The sequence below is a fragment of the Phyllobates terribilis genome, unplaced genomic scaffold (assembly GCF_046119375.1).
Source record: "Phyllobates terribilis strain yellow unplaced genomic scaffold, ASM4611937v1 Scaffold_414__1_contigs__length_1644244, whole genome shotgun sequence".
NCBI lineage: Eukaryota > Metazoa > Chordata > Amphibia > Anura > Dendrobatidae > Phyllobates > Phyllobates terribilis.
Genome location: NW_027363174.1, coordinates 346,344 through 370,375, shown reverse-complemented (window position 1 = coordinate 370,375; position 24,032 = coordinate 346,344). Strand labels below are relative to the sequence as shown.

At 45.2% G+C, this 24,032-nt stretch overlaps 18 non-coding genes and 1 pseudogene across 18 annotated transcripts; all 19 read left to right on the top strand.

The window, feature by feature from the left end:
- The first annotated feature begins 237 nt into the window (after positions 1-237).
- On the top strand, positions 238-329 carry LOC141226380 (U2 spliceosomal RNA; annotated as a pseudogene).
- A 789-nt stretch (positions 330-1,118) lies between these two features.
- LOC141226283 (U2 spliceosomal RNA) lies at positions 1,119-1,301 on the top strand. The gene has a single exon (XR_012293495.1). It is a non-coding gene; the product is annotated as a U2 spliceosomal RNA (small nuclear RNA).
- A 1,120-nt stretch (positions 1,302-2,421) lies between these two features.
- Positions 2,422-2,612, top strand: LOC141226507 (U2 spliceosomal RNA). The gene has a single exon (XR_012293637.1). It is a non-coding gene; the product is annotated as a U2 spliceosomal RNA (small nuclear RNA).
- A 1,121-nt stretch (positions 2,613-3,733) lies between these two features.
- LOC141226505 (U2 spliceosomal RNA) lies at positions 3,734-3,924 on the top strand. Its single transcript, XR_012293635.1, has one exon. It is a non-coding gene; the product is annotated as a U2 spliceosomal RNA (small nuclear RNA).
- Positions 3,925-5,045: 1,121 nt separating this feature from the next.
- On the top strand, positions 5,046-5,236 carry LOC141226504 (U2 spliceosomal RNA). The gene has a single exon (XR_012293634.1). It is a non-coding gene; the product is annotated as a U2 spliceosomal RNA (small nuclear RNA).
- Positions 5,237-6,356: 1,120 nt separating this feature from the next.
- Positions 6,357-6,547, top strand: LOC141226503 (U2 spliceosomal RNA). The gene has a single exon (XR_012293633.1). It is a non-coding gene; the product is annotated as a U2 spliceosomal RNA (small nuclear RNA).
- A 1,121-nt stretch (positions 6,548-7,668) lies between these two features.
- On the top strand, positions 7,669-7,859 carry LOC141226502 (U2 spliceosomal RNA). Its single transcript, XR_012293632.1, has one exon. It is a non-coding gene; the product is annotated as a U2 spliceosomal RNA (small nuclear RNA).
- Positions 7,860-8,978: 1,119 nt separating this feature from the next.
- LOC141226501 (U2 spliceosomal RNA) lies at positions 8,979-9,169 on the top strand. The gene has a single exon (XR_012293631.1). It is a non-coding gene; the product is annotated as a U2 spliceosomal RNA (small nuclear RNA).
- A 1,120-nt stretch (positions 9,170-10,289) lies between these two features.
- Positions 10,290-10,480, top strand: LOC141226500 (U2 spliceosomal RNA). Its single transcript, XR_012293630.1, has one exon. It is a non-coding gene; the product is annotated as a U2 spliceosomal RNA (small nuclear RNA).
- Positions 10,481-11,588: 1,108 nt separating this feature from the next.
- LOC141226016 (U2 spliceosomal RNA) lies at positions 11,589-11,779 on the top strand. Its single transcript, XR_012293246.1, has one exon. It is a non-coding gene; the product is annotated as a U2 spliceosomal RNA (small nuclear RNA).
- Positions 11,780-12,899: 1,120 nt separating this feature from the next.
- On the top strand, positions 12,900-13,090 carry LOC141226499 (U2 spliceosomal RNA). Its single transcript, XR_012293629.1, has one exon. It is a non-coding gene; the product is annotated as a U2 spliceosomal RNA (small nuclear RNA).
- A 1,120-nt stretch (positions 13,091-14,210) lies between these two features.
- Positions 14,211-14,401, top strand: LOC141225987 (U2 spliceosomal RNA). The gene has a single exon (XR_012293217.1). It is a non-coding gene; the product is annotated as a U2 spliceosomal RNA (small nuclear RNA).
- Positions 14,402-15,524: 1,123 nt separating this feature from the next.
- LOC141225997 (U2 spliceosomal RNA) lies at positions 15,525-15,715 on the top strand. The gene has a single exon (XR_012293227.1). It is a non-coding gene; the product is annotated as a U2 spliceosomal RNA (small nuclear RNA).
- A 1,121-nt stretch (positions 15,716-16,836) lies between these two features.
- Positions 16,837-17,027, top strand: LOC141226498 (U2 spliceosomal RNA). Its single transcript, XR_012293628.1, has one exon. It is a non-coding gene; the product is annotated as a U2 spliceosomal RNA (small nuclear RNA).
- Positions 17,028-18,146: 1,119 nt separating this feature from the next.
- Positions 18,147-18,337, top strand: LOC141226497 (U2 spliceosomal RNA). Its single transcript, XR_012293627.1, has one exon. It is a non-coding gene; the product is annotated as a U2 spliceosomal RNA (small nuclear RNA).
- Positions 18,338-19,457: 1,120 nt separating this feature from the next.
- Positions 19,458-19,648, top strand: LOC141226496 (U2 spliceosomal RNA). The gene has a single exon (XR_012293626.1). It is a non-coding gene; the product is annotated as a U2 spliceosomal RNA (small nuclear RNA).
- Positions 19,649-20,768: 1,120 nt separating this feature from the next.
- On the top strand, positions 20,769-20,959 carry LOC141226494 (U2 spliceosomal RNA). The gene has a single exon (XR_012293624.1). It is a non-coding gene; the product is annotated as a U2 spliceosomal RNA (small nuclear RNA).
- A 1,120-nt stretch (positions 20,960-22,079) lies between these two features.
- On the top strand, positions 22,080-22,270 carry LOC141226493 (U2 spliceosomal RNA). Its single transcript, XR_012293623.1, has one exon. It is a non-coding gene; the product is annotated as a U2 spliceosomal RNA (small nuclear RNA).
- A 1,122-nt stretch (positions 22,271-23,392) lies between these two features.
- On the top strand, positions 23,393-23,583 carry LOC141226492 (U2 spliceosomal RNA). Its single transcript, XR_012293622.1, has one exon. It is a non-coding gene; the product is annotated as a U2 spliceosomal RNA (small nuclear RNA).
- The last annotated feature ends 449 nt before the right edge of the window (positions 23,584-24,032 follow it).

Here is a 24,032-nt window from a genome sequence, read left to right as displayed (position 1 = left end):
CCAACGGTGTTGAGGCGGGTGGGAACAGCCGGGGGTTGAGGGTACTGTGCTAAAAGAGGTGGAGTTATGCAGATCTAAAACGCGTGGATTGCAGCAGCAGCAAGCCGAAAAGTGCAGGCATGTGAGGGATCTAGAGGTTGACAGCATGTCTTCTTAACGGGAGTCCAGGTGGCCATCTCCACAAATGGACTTTTCAGAATCCTTGGGTGGCACCGTAGTCGGAAACCAATTCTGGTTATCGCTTCTCGGCCTTTTGGCTAAGATCAAGTGTAGTATCTTTCGAAAAGGCGGTTTTGGATGTTGGCCGCCCTAGTAGATTGATACATTATGCACACTGGGGTTTAGGCGCTTGTTAGTACGCCAGGTGGCTAATATAGTCATCTGGTGGAAAGCATGGCCCCCCAGGATCGACGCCATTGGGCCGGGGAAGATCGAAAGCCCGAAGTGTGAAGTGCCCCAGGAGTGGTGACCCTGGGGTGCCTTAACTCACTGGGATTGGGAACCCCACTTGAGTTTATGGCACATTTGCACAAGCACTTCAAATTTTCTTTCTTCGCACACACCCTTATTCCGGGCCTTCTGGCCTTAGGATGGGGAATTATTCAATTCCCGGTCGAAGGTCCGGGCAGTATTATACTGTGAAACCTTCACTATTTATTTAATTTCTTTGTCACTGTGTGTCCACTTATTCACGTGTGTCACGTCCTACTAGGATTTTGTCGGGATGCGGTTCCCTTATGGGTTCCTCTTTTGGCAGGTCTAGGGGGGGAGTGTGTGGCCATCAGGTTCCGCTCCCCCCTGATCCCCCCTGGCTCTCCTCTTTCGGGAGGAGAGCGTTGTTGGCTCCCCTCTTCCGGGAGGGGAGCACAGTCTTTGGCTCCCAGTGCCTTGCTCGGGTGAGAACTCGGGCAGGTGCTGGGGGTAAGATTGGGTCGCCTCTGGCTTCGGCTGGAGGTGGCTTTTTGTCCCGGTTCCTCGCTGTGGCCTTTTGGCTCGGAGGGACGGGGAATGGTTTGGGGGACCCTTCTCCTTTTGGAGAGGGTTTCAAGAAGACCAGCATCCTAGTGCACTTTTTTTGTGGCACTTGTCACTTTTTTAAGCGCACTCGGGTTTTGTACACGAATTCGGGCTTTCGAAAAAAAAAAAAATCTGTTCTTATCAGTTTAATATCTGATACGTCCCCTATCTGGGGACCATATATTAAATGGATTTTTAGAACAGGGAGATGGAAAAAGAGCTTGCTCTGTCCACTCCACGCATTGACCTGGTATTGCAGTATCTCCAGGACCGGTGCACCCCTTCTTTAATGCAGTTTCTAAAATCAGAAAGAATTGAATTCAATGCTTTTTGTTCATTTTGCTTGTTTGTCGGATTTTGGGATGGACTCTTTGGCTTTGCTTTTCTTCTCCTCATTGGATTTTTCATGTTAAAAGTTGCAGAAGCCAGATGACAAGCTCATTTTGGTTCAACTTCAGCAACTGTGCATTGCATTGCCATGTAATGTAATGTAATGCAATGCTATCTATCTAGCTCTCCCTCTATACTTCCTTTTGGATAAACAGACATATTAGGCAAGCATTTTGGAGCTTTCACCTAAATAACTACAGGTGGTGAGATAAGCTGCACAATATAATTGACCTTTCAGTATATTGTTGCACACACACCATCTATTTAGCAAATGCCCTTGTTATCAACAGCAGCCTTTTAAACTCACCTGAGCTAACAGGTATGTGAGCTGGTTACTCTGCTGCGCTTAAAATTTCTTTTTTGGTTTGCTACAATGCCTTTTCTGAAACGTTGTCTCCCTCTGCTGGAACACTGACTTCTTTCATTTAATGCCTGCAGACTATAAAAGAGAAACCAACCCAAAAAGTTTGGTTGATTAGTCTGTGGCATTCTTTTAAACTGTTGCTTATTGCGGTCTCTGTGAGCTTCTCAGTGACATTCAGCCATCCAGGTATCCCGCCTGCAGTAGACGGAATGTGGCAATGGAACGCTGGCTGCGCGTGTCATAATAGGCTCTGAGCCTTTATATACCTGCGCACAGCAGCAGCCACCTTCAGTCTGCTGCTGGACAGCCAGCAGCAGCAGCAGCAGGAGAGGTAATTAATCAGCAACCCTCCTGCTAAGGGTAGACAGCTGCTCGGTCCACCCCCCCCCCGCCTTAATTGGTTCTCCTCCCTTCCAACGGTGTTGAGGCGGGTGGGAACAGCCGGGGGTTGAGGGTACTGTGCTAAAAGAGGTGGAGTTATGCAGATCTAAAACGCGTGGATTGCAGCAGCAGCAAGCCGAAAAGTGCAGGCATGTGAGGGATCTAGAGGTTGACAGCATGTCTTCTTAACGGGAGTCCAGGTGGCCATCTCCACAAATGGACTTTTCAGAATCCTTGGGTGGCACCGTAGTCGGAAACCAATTCTGGTTATCGCTTCTCGGCCTTTTGGCTAAGATCAAGTGTAGTATCTGTTCTTATCAGTTTAATATCTGATACGTCCCCTATCTGGGGACCATATATTAAATGGATTTTTAGAACAGGGAGATGGAAAAAGAGCTTGCTCTGTCCACTCCACGCATTGACCTGGTATTGCAGTATCTCCAGGACCGGTGCACCCCTTCTTTAATGCAGTTTCTAAAATCAGAAAGAATTGAATTCAATGCTTTTTGTTCATTTTGCTTGTTTGTCGGATTTTGGGATGGACTCTTTGGCTTTGCTTTTCTTCTCCTCATTGGATTTTTCATGTTAAAAGTTGCAGAAGCCAGATGACAAGCTCATTTTGGTTCAACTTCAGCAACTGTGCATTGCATTGCCATGTAATGTAATGTAATGCAATGCTATCTATCTAGCTCTCCCTCTATACTTCCTTTTGGATAAACAGACATATTAGGCAAGCATTTTGGAGCTTTCACCTAAATAACTACAGGTGGTGAGATAAGCTGCACAATATAATTGACCTTTCAGTATATTGTTGCACACACACCATCTATTTAGCAAATGCCCTTGTTATCAACAGCAGCCTTTTAAACTCACCTGAGCTAACAGGTATGTGAGCTGGTTACTCTGCTGCGCTTAAAATTTCTTTTTTGGTTTGCTACAATGCCTTTTCTGAAACGTTGTCTCCCTCTGCTGGAACACTGACTTCTTTCATTTAATGCCTGCAGACTATAAAAGAGAAACCAACCCAAAAAGTTTGGTTGATTAGTCTGTGGCATTCTTTTAAACTGTTGCTTATGGCGGTCTCTGTGAGCTTCTCAGTGACATTCAGCCATCCAGGTATCCCGCCTGCAGTAGACGGAATGTGGCAATGGAACGCTGGCTGCGCGTGTCATAATAGGCTCTGAGCCTTTATATACCTGCGCACAGCAGCAGCCACCTTCAGTCTGCTGCTGGACATCCAGCAGCAGCAGCAGCAGGAGAGGTAATTAATCAGCAACCCTCCTGCTAAGGGTAGACAGCTGCTCGTTCCACCCCCCCCCCCGCCTTAATTGGTTCTCCTCCCTTCCAACGGTGTTGAGGCGGGTGGGAACAGCCGGGGGTTGAGGGTACTGTGCTAAAAGAGGTGGAGTTATGCAGATCTAAAACGCGTGGATTGCAGCAGCAGCAAGCCGAAAAGTGCAGGCATGTGAGGGATCTAGAGGTTGACAGCATGTCTTCTTAACGGGAGTCCAGGTGGCCATCTCCACAAATGGACTTTTCAGAATCCTTGGGTGGCACCGTAGTCGGAAACCAATTCTGGTTATCGCTTCTCGGCCTTTTGGCTAAGATCAAGTGTAGTATCTGTTCTTATCAGTTTAATATCTGATACGTCCCCTATCTGGGGACCATATATTAAATGGATTTTTAGAACAGGGAGATGGAAAAAGAGCTTGCTCTGTCCACTCCACGCATTGACCTGGTATTGCAGTATCTCCAGGACCGGTGCACCCCTTCTTTAATGCAGTTTCTAAAATCAGAAAGAATTGAATTCAATGCTTTTTGTTCATTTTGCTTGTTTGTCGGATTTTGGGATGGACTCTTTGGCTTTGCTTTTCTTCTCCTCATTGGATTTTTCATGTTAAAAGTTGCAGAAGCCAGATGACAAGCTCATTTTGGTTCAACTTCAGCAACTGTGCATTGCATTGCCATGTAATGTAATGTAATGCAATGCTATCTATCTAGCTCTCCCTCTATACTTCCTTTTGGATAAACAGACATATTAGGCAAGCATTTTGGAGCTTTCACCTAAATAACTACAGGTGGTGAGATAAGCTGCACAATATAATTGACCTTTCAGTATATTGTTGCACACACACCATCTATTTAGCAAATGCCCTTGTTATCAACAGCAGCCTTTTAAACTCACCTGAGCTAACAGGTATGTGAGCTGGTTACTCTGCTGCGCTTAAAATTTCTTTTTTGGTTTGCTACAATGCCTTTTCTGAAACGTTGTCTCCCTCTGCTGGAACACTGACTTCTTTCATTTAATGCCTGCAGACTATAAAAGAGAAACCAACCCAAAAAGTTTGGTTGATTAGTCTGTGGCATTCTTTTAAACTGTTGCTTATGGCGGTCTCTGTGAGCTTCTCAGTGACATTCAGCCATCCAGGTATCCCGCCTGCAGTAGACGGAATGTGGCAATGGAACGCTGGCTGCGCGTGTCATAATAGGCTCTGAGCCTTTATATACCTGCGCACAGCAGCAGCCACCTTCAGTCTGCTGCTGGACATCCAGCAGCAGCAGCAGCAGGAGAGGTAATTAATCAGCAACCCTCCTGCTAAGGGTAGACAGCTGCTCGTTCCACCCCCCCCCCCGCCTTAATTGGTTCTCCTCCCTTCCAACGGTGTTGAGGCGGGTGGGAACAGCCGGGGGTTGAGGGTACTGTGCTAAAAGAGGTGGAGTTATGCAGATCTAAAACGCGTGGATTGCAGCAGCAGCAAGCCGAAAAGTGCAGGCATGTGAGGGATCTAGAGGTTGACAGCATGTCTTCTTAACGGGAGTCCAGGTGGCCATCTCCACAAATGGACTTTTCAGAATCCTTGGGTGGCACCGTAGTCGGAAACCAATTCTGGTTATCGCTTCTCGGCCTTTTGGCTAAGATCAAGTGTAGTATCTGTTCTTATCAGTTTAATATCTGATACGTCCCCTATCTGGGGACCATATATTAAATGGATTTTTAGAACAGGGAGATGGAAAAAGAGCTTGCTCTGTCCACTCCACGCATTGACCTGGTATTGCAGTATCTCCAGGACCGGTGCACCCCTTCTTTAATGCAGTTTCTAAAATCAGAAAGAATTGAATTCAATGCTTTTTGTTCATTTTGCTTGTTTGTCGGATTTTGGGATGGACTCTTTGGCTTTGCTTTTCTTCTCCTCATTGGATTTTTCATGTTAAAAGTTGCAGAAGCCAGATGACAAGCTCATTTTGGTTCAACTTCAGCAACTGTGCATTGCATTGCCATGTAATGTAATGTAATGCAATGCTATCTATCTAGCTCTCCCTCTATACTTCCTTTTGGATAAACAGACATATTAGGCAAGCATTTTGGAGCTTTCACCTAAATAACTACAGGTGGTGAGATAAGCTGCACAATATAATTGACCTTTCAGTATATTGTTGCACACACACCATCTATTTAGCAAATGCCCTTGTTATCAACAGCAGCCTTTTAAACTCACCTGAGCTAACAGGTATGTGAGCTGGTTACTCTGCTGCGCTTAAAATTTCTTTTTTGGTTTGCTACAATGCCTTTTCTGAAACGTTGTCTCCCTCTGCTGGAACACTGACTTCTTTCATTTAATGCCTGCAGACTATAAAAGAGAAACCAACCCAAAAAGTTTGGTTGATTAGTCTGTGGCATTCTTTTAAACTGTTGCTTATGGCGGTCTCTGTGAGCTTCTCAGTGACATTCAGCCATCCAGGTATCCCGCCTGCAGTAGACGGAATGTGGCAATGGAACGCTGGCTGCGCGTGTCATAATAGGCTCTGAGCCTTTATATACCTGCGCACAGCAGCAGCCACCTTCAGTCTGCTGCTGGACAGCCAGCAGCAGCAGCAGCAGGAGAGGTAATTAATCAGCAACCCTCCTGCTAAGGGTAGACAGCTGCTCGTTCCACCCGCCCCCCGCCTTAATTGGTTCTCCTCCCTTCCAACGGTGTTGAGGCGGGTGGGAACAGCCGGGGGTTGAGGGTACTGTGCTAAAAGAGGTGGAGTTATGCAGATCTAAAACGCGTGGATTGCAGCAGCAGCAAGCCGAAAAGTGCAGGCATGTGAGGGATCTAGAGGTTGACAGCATGTCTTCTTAACGGGAGTCCAGGTGGCCATCTCCACAAATGGACTTTTCAGAATCCTTGGGTGGCACCGTAGTCGGAAACCAATTCTGGTTATCGCTTCTCGGCCTTTTGGCTAAGATCAAGTGTAGTATCTGTTCTTATCAGTTTAATATCTGATACGTCCCCTATCTGGGGACCATATATTAAATGGATTTTTAGAACAGGGAGATGGAAAAAGAGCTTGCTCTGTCCACTCCACGCATTGACCTGGTATTGCAGTATCTCCAGGACCGGTGCACCCCTTCTTTAATGCAGTTTCTAAAATCAGAAAGAATTGAATTCAATGCTTTTTGTTCATTTTGCTTGTTTGTCGGATTTTGGGATGGACTCTTTGGCTTTGCTTTTCTTCTCCTCATTGGATTTTTCATGTTAAAAGTTGCAGAAGCCAGATGACAAGCTCATTTTGGTTCAACTTCAGCAACTGTGCATTGCATTGCCATGTAATGTAATGTAATGCAATGCTATCTATCTAGCTCTCCCTCTATACTTCCTTTTGGATAAACAGACATATTAGGCAAGCATTTTGGAGCTTTCACCTAAATAACTACAGGTGGTGAGATAAGCTGCACAATATAATTGACCTTTCAGTATATTGTTGCACACACACCATCTATTTAGCAAATGCCCTTGTTATCAACAGCAGCCTTTTAAACTCACCTGAGCTAACAGGTATGTGAGCTGGTTACTCTGCTGCGCTTAAAATTTCTTTTTTGGTTTGCTACAATGCCTTTTCTGAAACGTTGTCTCCCTCTGCTGGAACACTGACTTCTTTCATTTAATGCCTGCAGACTATAAAAGAGAAACCAACCCAAAAAGTTTGGTTGATTAGTCTGTGGCATTCTTTTAAACTGTTGCTTATGGCGGTCTCTGTGAGCTTCTCAGTGACATTCAGCCATCCAGGTATCCCGCCTGCAGTAGACGGAATGTGGCAATGGAACGCTGGCTGCGCGTGTCATAATAGGCTCTGAGCCTTTATATACCTGCGCACAGCAGCAGCCACCTTCAGTCTGCTGCTGGACAGCCAGCAGCAGCAGCAGCAGGAGAGGTAATTAATCAGCAACCCTCCTGCTAAGGGTAGACAGCTGCTCGTTCCACCCCCCCCCCCGCCTTAATTGGTTCTCCTCCCTTCCAACGGTGTTGAGGCGGGTGGGAACAGCCGGGGGTTGAGGGTACTGTGCTAAAAGAGGTGGAGTTATGCAGATCTAAAACGCGTGGATTGCAGCAGCAGCAAGCCGAAAAGTGCAGGCATGTGAGGGATCTATAGGTTGACAGCATGTCTTCTTAATGGGAGTCCAGGTGGCCATCTCCACAAATGGACTTTTCAGAATCCTTGGGTGGCACCGTAGTCGGAAACCAATTCTGGTTATCGCTTCTCGGCCTTTTGGCTAAGATCAAGTGTAGTATCTGTTCTTATCAGTTTAATATCTGATACGTCCCCTATCTGGGGACCATATATTAAATGGATTTTTAGAACAGGGAGATGGAAAAAGAGCTTGCTCTGTCCACTCCACGCATTGACCTGGTATTGCAGTATCTCCAGGACCGGTGCACCCCTTCTTTAATGCAGTTTCTAAAATCAGAAAGAATTGAATTCAATGCTTTTTGTTCATTTTGCTTGTTTGTCGGATTTTGGGATGGACTCTTTGGCTTTGCTTTTCTTCTCCTCATTGGATTTTTCATGTTAAAAGTTGCAGAAGCCAGATGACAAGCTCATTTTGGTTCAACTTCAGCAACTGTGCATTGCATTGCCATGTAATGTAATGTAATGCAATGCTATCTATCTAGCTCTCCCTCTATACTTCCTTTTGGATAAACAGACATATTAGGCAAGCATTTTGGAGCTTTCACCTAAATAACTACAGGTGGTGAGATAAGCTGCACAATATAATTGACCTTTCAGTATATTGTTGCACACACACCATCTATTTAGCAAATGCCCTTGTTATCAACAGCAGCCTTTTAAACTCACCTGAGCTAACAGGTATGTGAGCTGGTTACTCTGCTGCGCTTAAAATTTCTTTTTTGGTTTGCTACAATGCCTTTTCTGAAACGTTGTCTCCCTCTGCTGGAACACTGACTTCTTTCATTTAATGCCTGCAGACTATAAAAGAGAAACCAACCCAAAAAGTTTGGTTGATTAGTCTGTGGCATTCTTTTAAACTGTTGCTTATGGAGGTCTCTGTGAGCTTCTCAGTGACATTCAGCCATCCAGGTATCCCGCCTGCAGTAGACGGAATGTGGCAATGGAACGCTGGCTGCGCGTGTCATAATAGGCTCTGAGCCTTTATATACCTGCGCACAGCAGCAGCCACCTTCAGTCTGCTGCTGGACAGCCAGCAGCAGCAGCAGCAGGAGAGGTAATTAATCAGCAACCCTCCTGCTAAGGGTAGACAGCTGCTCATTCCACCCCCCCCCGCCTTAATTGGTTCTCCTCCCTTCCAACGGTGTTGAGGCGGGTGGGAACAGCCGGGGGTTGAGGGTACTGTGCTAAAAGAGGTGGAGTTATGCAGATCTAAAACGCGTGGATTGCAGCAGCAGCAAGCCGAAAAGTGCAGGCATGTGAGGGATCTAGAGGTTGACAGCATGTCTTCTTAACGGGAGTCCAGGTGGCCATCTCCACAAATGGACTTTTCAGAATCCTTGGGTGGCACCGTAGTCGGAAACCAATTCTGGTTATCGCTTCTCGGCCTTTTGGCTAAGATCAAGTGTAGTATCTGTTCTTATCAGTTTAATATCTGATACGTCCCCTATCTGGGGACCATATATTAAATGGATTTTTAGAACAGGGAGATGGAAAAAGAGCTTGCTCTGTCCACTCCACGCATTGACCTGGTATTGCAGTATCTCCAGGACCGGTGCACCCCTTCATTAATGCAGTTTCTAAAATCAGAAAGAATTGAATTCAATGCTTTTTGTTCATTTTGCTTGTTTGTCGGATTTTGGGATGGACTCTTTGGCTTTGCTTTTCTTCTCCTCATTGGATTTTTCATGTTAAAAGTTGCAGAAGCCAGATGACAAGCTCATTTTGGTTCAACTTCAGCAACTGTGCATTGCATTGCCATGTAATGTAATGTAATGCAATGCTATCTATCTAGCTCTCCCTCTATACTTCCTTTTGGATAAACAGACATATTAGGCAAGCATTTTGGAGCTTTCACCTAAATAACTACAGGTGGTGAGATAAGCTGCACAATATAATTGACCTTTCAGTATATTGTTGCACACACACCATCTATTTAGCAAATGCCCTTGTTATCAACAGCAGCCTTTTAAACTCACCTGAGCTAACAGGTATGTGAGCTGGTTACTCTGCTGCGCTTAAAATTTCTTTTTTGGTTTGCTACAATGCCTTTTCTGAAACGTTGTCTCCCTCTGCTGGAACACTGACTTCTTTCATTTAATGCCTGCAGACTATAAAAGAGAAACCAACCCAAAAAGTTTGGTTGATTAGTCTGTGGCATTCTTTTAAACTGTTGCTTATGGCGGTCTCTGTGAGCTTCTCAGTGACATTCAGCCATCCAGGTATCCCGCCTGCAGTAGACGGAATGTGGCAATGGAACGCTGGCTGCGCGTGTCATAATAGGCTCTGAGCCTTTATATACCTGCGCACAGCAGCAGCCACCTTCAGTCTGCTGCTGGACAGCCAGCAGCAGCAGCAGCAGGAGAGGTAATTAATCAGCAACCCTCCTGCTAAGGGTAGACAGCTGCTCGTTTCACCCCCCCCCCGCCTTAATTGGTTCTCCTCCCTTCCAACGGTGTTGAGGCGGGTGGGAACAGCCGGGGGTTGAGGGTAATGTGCTAAAAGAGGTGGAGTTATGCAGATCTAAAACGCGTGGATTGCAGCAGCAGCAAGCCGAAAAGTGCAGGCATGTGAGGGATCTAGAGGTTGACAGCATGTCTTCTTAACGGGAGTCCAGGTGGCCATCTCCACAAATGGACTTTTCAGAATCCTTGGGTGGCACCGTAGTCGGAAACCAATTCTGGTTATCGCTTCTCGGCCTTTTGGCTAAGATCAAGTGTAGTATCTGTTCTTATCAGTTTAATATCTGATACGTCCCCTATCTGGGGACCATATATTAAATGGATTTTTAGAACAGGGAGATGGAAAAAGAGCTTGCTCTGTCCACTCCACGCATTGACCTGGTATTGCAGTATCTCCAGGACCGGTGCACCCCTTCTTTAATGCAGTTTCTAAAATCAGAAAGAATTGAATTCAATGCTTTTTGTTCATTTTGCTTGTTTGTCGGATTTTGGGATGGACTCTTTGGCTTTGCTTTTCTTCTCCTCATTGGATTTTTCATGTTAAAAGTTGCAGAAGCCAGATGACAAGCTCATTTTGGTTCAACTTCAGCAACTGTGCATTGCATTGCCATGTAATGTAATGTAATGCAATGCTATCTATCTAGCTCTCCCTCTATACTTCCTTTTGGATAAACAGACATATTAGGCAAGCATTTTGGAGCTTTCACCTAAATAACTACAGGTGGTGAGAAAAGCTGCACAATATAATTGACCTTTCAGTATATTGTTGCACACACACCATCTATTTAGCAAATGCCCTTGTTATCAACAGCAGCCTTTTAAACTCACCTGAGCTAACAGGTATGTGAGCTGGTTACTCTGCTGCGCTTAAAATTTCTTTTTTGGTTTGCTACAATGCCTTTTCTGAAACGTTGTCTCCCTCTGCTGGAACACTGACTTCTTTCATTTAATGCCTGCAGACTATAAAAGAGAAACCAACCCAAAAAGTTTGGTTGATTAGTCTGTGGCATTCTTTTAAACTGTTGCTTATGGCGGTCTCTGTGAGCTTCTCAGTGACATTCAGCCATCCAGGTATCCCGCCTGCAGTATACGGAATGTGGCAATGGAACGCTGGCTGCGTGTGTCATAATAGGCTCTGAGCCTTTATATACCTGCGCACAGCAGCAGCCACCTTCAGTCTGCTGCTGGACAGCCAGCAGCAGCAGCAGGAGAGGTAATTAATCAGCAACCCTCCTGCTAAGGGTAGACAGCTGCTCGTTCCACCCCCCCCCCCCGCCTTAATTGGTTCTCCTCCCTTCCAACGGTGTTGAGGCGGGTGGGAACAGCCGGGGGTTGAGGGTAATGTGCTAAAAGAGGTGGAGTTATGCAGATCTAAAACGCGTGGATTGCAGCAGCAGCAAGCCGAAAAGTGCAGGCATGTGAGGGATCTAGAGGTTGACAGCATGTCTTCTTAACGGGAGTCCAGGTGGCCATCTCCACAAATGGACTTTTCAGAATCCTTGGGTGGCACCGTAGTCGGAAACATCACTTCTCGGCCTTTTGGCTAAGATCAAGTGTAGTATCTGTTCTTATCAGTTTAATATCTGATACGTCCCCTATCTGGGGACCATATATTAAATGGATTTTTAGAACAGGGAGATGGAAAAAGAGCTTGCTCTGTCCACTCCACGCATTGACCTGGTATTGCAGTATCTCCAGGACCGGTGCACCCCTTCTTTAATGCAGTTTCTAAAATCAGAAAGAATTGAATTCAATGCTTTTTGTTCATTTTGCTTGTTTGTCGGATTTTGGGATGGACTCTTTGGCTTTGCTTTTCTTCTCCTCATTGGATTTTTCATGTTAAAAGTTGCAGAAGCCAGATGACAAGCTCATTTTGGTTCAACTTCAGCAACTGTGCATTGCATTGCCATGTAATGTAATGTAATGCAATGCTATCTATCTAGCTCTCCCTCTATACTTCCTTTTGGATAAACAGACATATTAGGCAAGCATTTTGGAGCTTTCACCTAAATAACTACAGGTGGTGAGATAAGCTGCACAATATAATTGACCTTTCAGTATATTGTTGCACACACACCATCTATTTAGCAAATGCCCTTGTTATCAACAGCAGCCTTTTAAACTCACCTGAGCTAACAGGTATGTGAGCTGGTTACTCTGCTGCGCTTAAAATTTCTTTTTTGGTTTGCTACAATGCCTTTTCTGAAACGTTGTCTCCCTCTGCTGGAACACTGACTTCTTTCATTTAATGCCTGCAGACTATAAAAGAGAAACCAACCCAAAAAGTTTGGTTGATTAGTCTGTGGCATTCTTTTAAACTGTTGCTTATGGCGGTCTCTGTGAGCTTCTCAGTGACATTCAGCCATCCAGGTATCCCGCCTGCAGTAGACGGAATGTGGCAATGGAACGCTGGCTGCGCGTGTCATAATAGGCTCTGAGCCTTTATATACCTGCGCACAGCAGCAGCCACCTTCAGTCTGCTGCTGGACAGCCAGCAGCAGCAGCAGCAGGAGAGGTAATTAATCAGCAACCCTCCTGCTAAGGGTAGACAGCTGCTCGTTCCACCCCCACCCCGCCTTAATTGGTTCTCCTCCCTTCCAACGGTGTTGAGGCGGGTGGGAACAGCCGGGGGTTGAGGGTACTGTGCTAAAAGAGGTGGAGTTATGCAGATCTAAAACGCGTGGATTGCAGCAGCAGCAAGCCGAAAAGTGCAGGCATGTGAGGGATCTAGAGGTTGACAGCATGTCTTCTTAACGGGAGTCCAGGTGGCCATCTCCACAAATGGACTTTTCAGAATCCTTGGGTGGCACCGTAGTCGGAAACCAATTCTGGTTATCGCTTCTCGGCCTTTTGGCTAAGATCAAGTGTAGTATCTGTTCTTATCAGTTTAATATCTGATACGTCCCCTATCTGGGGACCATATATTAAATGGATTTTTAGAACAGGGAGATGGAAAAAGAGCTTGCTCTGTCCACTCCACGCATTGACCTGGTATTGCAGTATCTCCAGGACCGGTGCACCCCTTCTTTAATGCAGTTTCTAAAATCAGAAAGAATTGAATTCAATGCTTTTTGTTCATTTTGCTTGTTTGTCGGATTTTGGGATGGACTCTTTGGCTTTGCTTTTCTTCTCCTCATTGGATTTTTCATGTTAAAAGTTGCAGAAGCCAGATAACAAGCTCATTTTGGTTCAACTTCAGCAACTGTGCATTGCATTGCCATGTAATGTAATGTAATGCAATGCTATCTATCTAGCTCTCCCTCTATACTTCCTTTTGGATAAACAGACATATTAGGCAAGCATTTTGGAGCTTTCACCTAAATAACTACAGGTGGTGAGATAAGCTGCACAATATAATTGACCTTTCAGTATATTGTTGCACACACACCATCTATTTAGCAAATGCCCTTGTTATCAACAGCAGCCTTTTAAACTCACCTGAGCTAACAGGTATGTGAGCTGGTTACTCTGCTGCGCTTAAAATTTATTTTTTGGTTTGCTACAATGCCTTTTCTGAAACGTTGTCTCCCTCTGCTGGAACACTGACTTCTTTCATTTAATGCCTGCAGACTATAAAAGAGAAACCAACCCAAAAAGTTTGGTTGATTAGTCTGTGGCATTCTTTTAAACTGTTGCTTATGGCGGTCTCTGTGAGCTTCTCAGTGACATTCAGCCATCCAGGTATCCCGCCTGCAGTAGACGGAATGTGGCAATGGAACGCTGGCTGCGCGTGTCATAATAGGCTCTGAGCCTTTATATACCTGCGCACAGCAGCAGCCACCTTCAGTCTGCTGCTGGACAGCCAGCAGCAGCAGCAGCAGGAGAGGTAATTAATCAGCAACCCTCCTGCTAAGGGTAGACAGCTGCTCGTTCCACCCCCCCCCCGCCTTAATTGGTTCTCCTCCCTTCCAACGGTGTTGAGGCGGGTGGGAACAGCCGGGGGTTGAGGGTACTGTGCTAAAAGAGGTGGAGTTATGCAGATCTAAAACGCATGGATTGCAGCAGCAGCAAGCCGAAAAGTGCAGGCATGTGAGGGATCTAGAGGTTGACAGCATGTCTTCTTAACGGGAGTCCAGGTGGCCATCTCCACAAATGGACTTTTCAGAATCCTTGGGTGGCACCGTAGTCGGAAACCAATTCTGGTTATCGCTTCTCGGCCTTTTGGCTAAGATCAAGTGTAGTATCTGTTCTTATCAGTTTAATATCTGATACGTCCCCTATCTGGGGACCATATATTAAATGGATTTTTAGAACAGGGAGATGGAAAAAGAGCTTGCTCTGTCCACTCCACGCATTGACCTGGTATTGCAGTATCTCCAGGACCGATGCACCCCTTCTTTAATGCAGTTTCTAAAATCAGAAAGAATTGAATTCAATGCTTTTTGTTCATTTTGCTTGTTTGTCGGATTTTGGGATGGACTCTTTGGCTTTGCTTTTCTTCTCCTCATTGGATTTTTCATGTTAAAAGTTGCAGAAGCCAGATGACAAGCTCATTTTGGTTCAACTTCAGCAACTGTGCATTGCATTGCCATGTAATGTAATGTAATGCAATGCTATCTATCTAGCTCTCCCTCTATACTTCCTTTTGGATAAACAGACATATTAGGCAAGCATTTTGGAGCTTTCACCTAAATAACTACAGGTGGTGAGATAAGCTGCACAATATAATTGACCTTTCAGTATATTGTTGCACACACACCATCTATTTAGCAAATGCCCTTGTTATCAACAGCAGCCTTTTAAACTCACCTGAGCTAACAGGTATGTGAGCTGGTTACTCTGCTGCGCTTAAAATTTATTTTTTGGTTTGCTACAATGCCTTTTCTGAAACGTTGTCTCCCTCTGCTGGAACACTGACTTCTTTCATTTAATGCCTGCAGACTATAAAAGAGAAACCAACCCAAAAAGTTTGGTTGATTAGTCTGTGGCATTCTTTTAAACTGTTGCTTATGGCGGTCTCTGTGAGCTTCTCAGTGACATTCAGCCATCCAGGTATCCCGCCTGCAGTAGACGGAATGTGGCAATGGAACGCTGGCTGCGCGTGTCATAATAGGCTCTGAGCCTTTATATACCTGCGCACAGCAGCAGCCACCTTCAGTCTGCTGCTGGACAGCCAGCAGCAGCAGCAGCAGGAGAGGTAATTAATCAGCAACCCTCCTGCTAAGGGTAGACAGCTGCTCGTTCCACCCCCCCCCCCCCGCCTTAATTGGTTCTCCTCCCTTCCAACGGTGTTGAGGTGGGTGGGAACAGCCGGGGGTTGAGGGTACTGTGCTAAAAGAGGTAGAGTTATGCAGATCTAAAACGCGTGGATTGCAGCAGCAGCAAGTCGAAAAGTGCAGGCATGTGAGGGATCTAGAGGTTGACAGCATGTCTTCTTAACGGGAGTCCAGGTGGCCATCTCCACAAATGGACTTTTCAGAATCCTTGGGTGGCACCGTAGTCGGAAACCAATTCTGGTTATCGCTTCTCGGCCTTTTGGCTAAGATCAAGTGTAGTATCTGTTCTTATCAGTTTAATATCTGATACGTCCCCTATCTGGGGACCATATATTAAATGGATTTTTAGAACAGGGAGATGGAAAAAGAGCTTGCTCTGTCCACTCCATGCATTGACCTGGTATTGCAGTATCTCCAGGACCGGTGCACCCCTTCTTTAATGCAGTTTCTAAAATCAGAAAGAATTGAATTCAATGCTTTTTGTTCATTTTGCTTGTTTGTCGGATTTTGGGATGGACTCTTTGGCTTTGCTTTTCTTCTCCTCATTGGATTTTTCATGTTAAAAGTTGCAGAAGCCAGATGACAAGCTCATTTTGGTTCAACTTCAGCAACTGTGCATTGCATTGCCATGTAATGTAATGTAATGCAATGCTATCTATCTAGCTCTCCCTCTATACTTCCTTTTGGATAAACAGACATATTAGGCAAGCATTTTGGAGCTTTCACCTAAATAACTACAGGTGGTGAGATAAGCTGCACAATATAATTGACCTTTCAGTATATTGTTGCACACACACCATCTATTTAGCAAATGCCCTTGTTATCAACAGCAGCCTTTTAAACTCACCTGAGCTAACAGGTATGTGAGCTGGTTACTCTGCTGCGCTTAAAATTTCTTTTTTGGTTTGCTACAATGCCTTTTCTGAAACGTTGTCTCCCTCTGCTGGAACACTGACTTCTTTCATTTAATGCCTGCAGACTATAAAAGAGAAACCAACCCAAAAAGTTTGGTTGATTAGTCTGTGGCATTCTTTTAAACTGTTGCTTATGGCGGTCTCTGTGAGCTTCTCAGTGACATTCAGCCATCCAGGTATCCCGCCTGCAGTAGACGGAATGTGGCAATGGAACGCTGGCTGCGCGTGTCATAATAGGCTCTGAGCCTTTATATACCTGCGCACAGCAGCAGCCACCTTCAGTCTGCTGCTGGACAGCCAGCAGCAGCAGCAGCAGGAGAGGTAATTAATCAGCAACCCTCCTGCTAAGGGTAGACAGCTGCTCGTTCCACCCCCCCCCCCGCCTTAATTTGTTCTCCTTCCTTCCAACGGTGTTGAGGCGGGTGGGAACAGCCGGGGGTTGAGGGTACTGTGCTAAAAGAGGTGGAGTTATGCAGATCTAAAACGCGTGGATTGCAGCAGCAGCAAGCCGAAAAGTGCAGGCATGTGAGGGATCTAGAGGTTGACAGCATGTCTTCTTAACGGGAGTCCAGGTGGCCATCTCCACAAATGGACTTTTCAGAATCCTTGGGTGGCACCGTAGTCGGAAACCAATTCTGGTTATCGCTTCTCGGCCTTTTGGCTAAGATCAAGTGTAGTATCTGTTCTTATCAGTTTAATATCTGATACGTCCCCTATCTGGGGACCATATATTAAATGGATTTTTAGAACAGGGAGATGGAAAAAGAGCTTGCTCTGTCCACTCCACGCATTGACCTGGTATTGCAGTATCTCCAGGACCGGTGCACCCCTTCTTTAATGCAGTTTCTAAAATCAGAAAGAATTGAATTCAATGCTTTTTGTTCATTTTGCTTGTTTGTCGGATTTTGGGATGGACTCTTTGGCTTTGCTTTTCTTCTCCTCATTGGATTTTTCATGTTAAAAGTTGCAGAAGCCAGATGACAAGCTCATTTTGGTTCAACTTCAGCAACTGTGCATTGCATTGCCATGTAATGTAATGTAATGCAATGCTATCTATCTAGCTCTCCCTCTATACTTCCTTTTGGATAAACAGACATATTAGGCAAGCATTTTGGAGCTTTCACCTAAATAACTACAGGTGGTGAGATAAGCTGCACAATATAATTGACCTTTCAGTATATTGTTGCACACACACCATCTATTTAGCAAATGCCCTTGTTATCAACAGCAGCCTTTTAAACTCACCTGAGCTAACAGGTATGTGAGCTGGTTACTCTGCTGCGCTTAAAATTTCTTTTTTGGTTTGCTACAATGCCTTTTCTGAAACGTTGTCTCCCTCTGCTGGAACACTGACTTCTTTCATTTAATGCCTGCAGACTATAAAAGAGAAACCAACCCAAAAAGTTTGGTTGATTAGTCTGTGGCATTCTTTTAAACTGTTGCTTATGGCGGTCTCTGTGAGCTTCTCAGTGACATTCAGCCATCCAGGTATCCCGCCTGCAGTAGACGGAATGTGGCAATGGAACGCTGGCTGCGCGTGTCATAATAGGCTCTGAGCCTTTATATACCTGCGCACAGCAGCAGCCACCTTCAGTCTGCTGCTGGACAGCCAGCAGCAACAGCAGCAGGAGAGGTAATTAATCAGCAACCCTCCTGCTAAGGGTAGACAGCTGCTCGTTCCACCCCCCCCCGCCTTAATTGGTTCTCCTCCCTTCCAACGGTGTTGAGGCGGGTGGGAACAGCCGGGGGTTGAGGGTACTGTGCTAAAAGAGGTGGAGTTATGCAGATCTAAAATGCGTGGATTGCAGCAGCAGCAAGCCGAAAAGTGCAGGCATGTGAGGGATCTAGAGGTTGACAGCATGTCTTCTTAACGGCAGTCCAGGTGGCCATCTCCACAAATGGACTTTTCAGAATCCTTGGGTGGCACCGTAGTCGGAAACCAATTCTGGTTATCGCTTCTCGGCCTTTTGGCTAAGATCAAGTGTAGTATCTGTTCTTATCAGTTTAATATCTGATACGTCCCCTATCTGGGGACCATATATTAAATGGATTTTTAGAACAGGGAGATGGAAAAAGAGCTTGCTCTGTCCACTCCACGCATTGACCTGGTATTGCAGTATCTCCAGGACCGGTGCACCCCTTCTTTAATGCAGTTTCTAAAATCAGAAAGAATTGAATTCAATGCTTTTTGTTCATTTTGCTTGTTTGTCGGATTTTGGGATGGACTCTTTGGCTTTGCTTTTCTTCTCCTCATTGGATTTTTCATGTTAAAAGTTGCAGAAGCCAGATGACAAGCTCATTTTGGTTCAACTTCAGCAACTGTGCATTGCATTGCCATGTAATGTAATGTAATGCAATGCTATCTATCTAGCTCTCCCTCTATACTTCCTTTTGGATAAACAGACATATTAGGCAAGCATTTTGGAGCTTTCACCTAAATAACTACAGGTGGTGAGATAAGCTGCACAATATAATTGACCTTTCAGTATATTGTTGCACACACACCATCTATTTAGCAAATGCCCTTGTTATCAACAGCAGCCTTTTAAACTCACCTGAGCTAACAGGTATGTGAGCTGGTTACTCTGCTGCGCTTAAAATTTCTTTTTTGGTTTGCTACAATGCCTTTTCTGAAACGTTGTCTCCCTCTGCTGGAACACTGACTTCTTTCATTTAATGCCTGCAGACTATAAAAGAGAAACCAACCCAAAAAGTTTGGTTGATTAGTCTGTGGCATTCTTTTAAACTGTTGCTTATGGCGGTCTCTGTGAGCTTCTCAGTGACATTCAGCCATCCAGGTATCCCGCCTGCAGTAGACGGAATGTGGCAATGGAACGCTGGCTGCGCGTGTCATAATAGGCTCTGAGCCTTTATATACCTGCGCACAGCAGCAGCCACCTTCAGTCTGCTGCTGGACAGCCAGCAGCAGCAGCAGCAGGAGAGGTAATTAATCAGCAACCCTCCTGCTAACGGTAGACAGCTGCTCGTTCCACCCCCCCCCCGCCTTAATTGGTTCTCCTCCCTTCCAACGGTGTTGAGGCGGGTGGGAACAGCCGATTGTTGAGGGTACTGTGCTAAAAGAGGTGGAGTTATGCAGATCTAAAACGCGTGGATTGCAGCAGCAGCAAGCCGTAAAGTGCAGGCATGTGAGGGATCTAGAGGTTGACAGCATGTCTTCTTAACGGGAGTCCAGGTGGCCATCTCCACAAATGGACTTTTCAGAATCCTTGGGTGGCACCGTAGTCGGAAACCAATTCTGGTTATCGCTTCTCGGCCTTTTGGCTAAGATCAAGTGTAGTATCTGTTCTTATCAGTTTAATATCTGATACGTCCCCTATCTGGGGACCATATATTAAATGGATTTTTAGAACAGGGAGATGGAAAAAGAGCTTGCTCTGTCCACTCCACGCATTGACCTGGTATTGCAGTATCTCCAGGACCGGTGCACCCCTTCTTTAATGCAGTTTCTAAAATCAGAAAGAATTGAATTCAATGCTTTTTGTTCATTTTGCTTGTTTGTCGGATTTTGGGATGGACTCTTTGGCTTTGCTTTTCTTCTCCTCATTGGATTTTTCATGTTAAAAGTTGCAGAAGCCAGATGACAAGCTCATTTTGGTTCAACTTCAGCAACTGTGCATTGCATTGCCATGTAATGTAATGTAATGCAATGCTATCTATCTAGCTCTCCCTCTATACTTCCTTTTGGATAAACAGACATATTAGGCAAGCATTTTGGAGCTTTCACCTAAATAACTACAGGTGGTGAGATAAGCTGCACAATATAATTGACCTTTCAGTATATTGTTGCACACACACCATCTATTTAGCAAATGCCCTTGTTATCAACAGCAGCCTTTTAAACTCACCTGAGCTAACAGGTATGTGAGCTGGTTACTCTGCTGCGCTTAAAATTTCTTTTTTGGTTTGCTACAATGCCTTTTCTGAAACGTTGTCTCCCTCTGCTGGAACACTGACTTCTTTCATTTAATGCCTGCAGACTATAAAAGAGAAACCAACCCAAAAAGTTTGGTTGATTAGTCTGTGGCATTCTTTTAAACTGTTGCTTATGGCGGTCTCTGTGAGCTTCTCAGTGACATTCAGCCATTGAGGTATCCCGCCTACAGTAGACGGAATGTGGCAATGGAACGCTGGCTGCGCGTGTCATAATAGGCTCTGAGCCTTTATATACCTGCGCACAGCAGCAGCCACCTTCAGTCTGCTGCTGGACAGCCAGCAGCAGCAGCAGCAGGAGAGGTAATTAATCAGCAACCCTCCTGCTAAGGGTAGACAGCTGCTCGTTCCACCCCCCCCCCGCCTTAATTGGTTCTCCTCCCTTCCAACGATGTTGAGGCGGGTGGGAACAGCCGGGGGTTGAGGGTACTGTGCTAAAAGAGGTGGAGTTATGCAGATCTAAAACGCGTGGATTGCAGCAGCAGCAAGCCGAAAAGTGCAGGCATGTGAGGGATCTAGAGGTTGACAGCATGTCTTCTTAACGGGAGTCCAGGTGGCCATCTCCACAAATGGACTTTTCAGAATCCTTGGGTGGCACCGTAGTCGGAAACCAATTCTGGTTATCGCTTCTCGGCCTTTTGGCTAAGATCAAGTGTAGTATCTGTTCTTATCAGTTTAATATCTGATACGTCCCCTATCTGGGGACCATATATTAAATGGATTTTTAGAACAGGGAGATGGAAAAAGAGCTTGCTCTGTCCACTCCACGCATTGACCTGGTATTGCAGTATCTCCAGGACCGGTGCACCCCTTCTTTAATGCAGTTTCTAAAATCAGAAAGAATTGAATTCAATGCTTTTTGTTCATTTTGCTTGTTTGTCGGATTTTGGGATGGACTCTTTGGCTTTGCTTTTCTTCTCCTCATTGGATTTTTCATGTTAAAAGTTGCAGAAGCCAGATGACAAGCTCATTTTGGTTCAACTTCAGCAACTGTGCATTGCATTGCCATGTAATGTAATGTAATGCAATGCTATCTATCTAGCTCTCCCTCTATACTTCCTTTTGGATAAACAGACATATTAGGCAAGCATTTTGGAGCTTTCACCTAAATAACTACAGGTGGTGAGATAAGCTGCACAATATAATTGACCTTTCAGTATATTGTTGCACACACACCATCTATTTAGCAAATGCCCTTGTTATCAACAGCAGCCTTTTAAACTCACCTGAGCTAACAGGTATGTGAGCTGGTTACTCTGCTGCGCTTAAAATTTCTTTTTTGGTTTGCTACAATGCCTTTTCTGAAACGTTGTCTCCCTCTGCTGGAACACTGACTTCTTTCATTTAATGCCTGCAGACTATAAAAGAGAAACCAACCCAAAAAGTTTGGTTGATTAGTCTGTGGCATTCTTTTAAACTGTTACTTATGGCGGTCTCTGTGAGCTTCTCAGTGACATTCAGCCATCCAGGTATCCCGCCTGCAGTAGACGGAATGTGGCAATGGAACGCTGGCTGCGCGTGTCATAATAGGCTCTGAGCCTTTATATACCTGCGCACAGCAGCAGCCACCTTCAGTCTGCTGCTGGACAGCCAGCAGCAGCAGCAGCAGGAGAGGTAATTAATCAGCAACCCTCCTGCTAAGGGTAGACAGCTGCTCGTTCCACCCCCCCCCCGCCTTAATTGGTTCTCCTCCCTTCCAACGGTGTTGAGGCGGGTGGGAACAGCCGGGGGTTGAGGGTACTGTGCTAAAAGAGGTGGAGTTATGCAGATCTAAAACGCGTGGATTGCAGCAGCAGCAAGCCGAAAAGTGCAGGCATGTGAGGGATCTAGAGGTTGACAGCATGTCTTCTTAACGGGAGTCCAGGTGGCCATCTCCACAAATGGACTTTTCAGAATCCTTGGGTGGCACCGTAGTCGGAAACCAATTCTGGTTATCGCTTCTCGGCCTTTTGGCTAAGATCAAGTGTAGTATCTGTTCTTATCAGTTTAATATCTGATACGTCCCCTATCTGGGGACCATATATTAAATGGATTTTTAGAACAGGGAGATGGAAAAAGAGCTTGCTCTGTCCACTCCACGCATTGACCTGGTATTGCAGTATCTCCAGGACCGGTGCACCCCTTCTTTAATGCAGTTTCTAAAATCAGAAAGAATTGAATTCAATGCTTTTTGTTCATTTTGCTTGTTTGTCGGATTTTGGGATGGACTCTTTGGCTTTGCTTTTCTTCTCCTCATTGGATTTTTCATGTTAAAAGTTGCAGAAGCCAGATGACAAGCTCATTTTGGTTCAACTTCAGCAACTGTGCATTGCATTGCCATGTAATGTAATGTAATGCAATGCTATCTATCTAGCTCTCCCTCTATACTTCCTTTTGGATAAACAGACATATTAGGCAAGCATTTTGGAGCTTTCACCTAAATAACTACAGGTGGTGAGATAAGCTGCACAATATAATTGACCTTTCAGTATATTGTTGCACACACACCATCTATTTAGCAAATGCCCTTGTTATCAACAGCAGCCTTTTAAACTCACCTGAGCTAACAGGTATGTGAGCTGGTTACTCTGCTGCGCTTAAAATTTCTTTTTTGGTTTGCTACAATGCCTTTTCTGAAACGTTGTCTCCCTCTGCTGGAACACTGACTTCTTTCATTTAATGCCTGCAGACTATAAAAGAGAAACCAACCCAAAAAGTTTGGTTGATTAGTCTGTGGCATTCTTTTAAACTGTTGCTTATGGCGGTCTCTGTGAGCTTCTCAGTGACATTCAGCCATCCAGGTATCCCGCCTGCAGTAGACGGAATGTGGCAATGGAACGCTGGCTGCGCGTGTCATAATAGGCTCTGAGCCTTTATATACCTGCGCACAGCAGCAGCCACCTTCAGTCTGCTGCTGGACAGCCAGCAGCAGCAGCAGCAGGAGAGGTAATTAATCAGCAACCCTCCTGCTAACGGTAGACAGCTGCTCGTTCCACCCCCCCCCCCCGCCTTAATTGGTTCTCCTCCCTTCCAACGGTGTTGAGGCGGGTGGGAACAGCCGGGGGTTGAGGGTACTGTGCTAAAAGAGGTGGAGTTATGCAGATCTAAAACGCGTGGATTGCAGCAGCAGCAAGCCGAAAAGTGCAGGCATGTGAGGGATCTAGAGGTTGACAGCATGTCTTCTTAACGGGAGTCCAGGTGGCCATCTCCACAAATGGACTTTTCAGAATCCTTGGGTGGCACCGTAGTCGGAAACCAATTCTGGTTATCGCTTCTCGGCCTTTTGGCTAAGATCAAGTGTAGTATCTGTTCTTATCAGTTTAATATCTGATACGTCCCCTATCTGGGGACCATATATTAAATGGATTTTTAGAACAGGGAGATGGAAAAAGAGCTTGCTCTGTCCACTCCACGCATTGACCTGGTATTGCAGTATCTCCAGGACCGGTGCACCCCTTCTTTAATGCAGTTTCTAAAATCAGAAAGAATTGAATTCAATGCTTTTTGTTCATTTTGCTTGTTTGTCGGATTTTGGGATGGACTCTTTGGCTTTGCTTTTCTTCTCCTCATTGGATTTTTCATGTTAAAAGTTGCAGAAGCCAGATGACAAGCTCATTTTGGTTCAACTTCAGCAACTGTGCATTGCATTGCCATGTAATGTAATGTAATGCAATGCTATCTATCTAGCTCTCCCTCTATACTTCCTTTTGGATAAACAGACATATTAGGCAAGCATTTTGGAGCTTTCACCTAAATAACTACAGGTGGTGAGATAAGCTGCACAATATAATTGACCTTTCAGTATATTGTTGCACACACACCATCTATTTAGCAAATGCCCTTGTTATCAACAGCAGCCTTTTAAACTCACCTGAGCTAACAGGTATGTGAGCTGGTTACTCTGCTG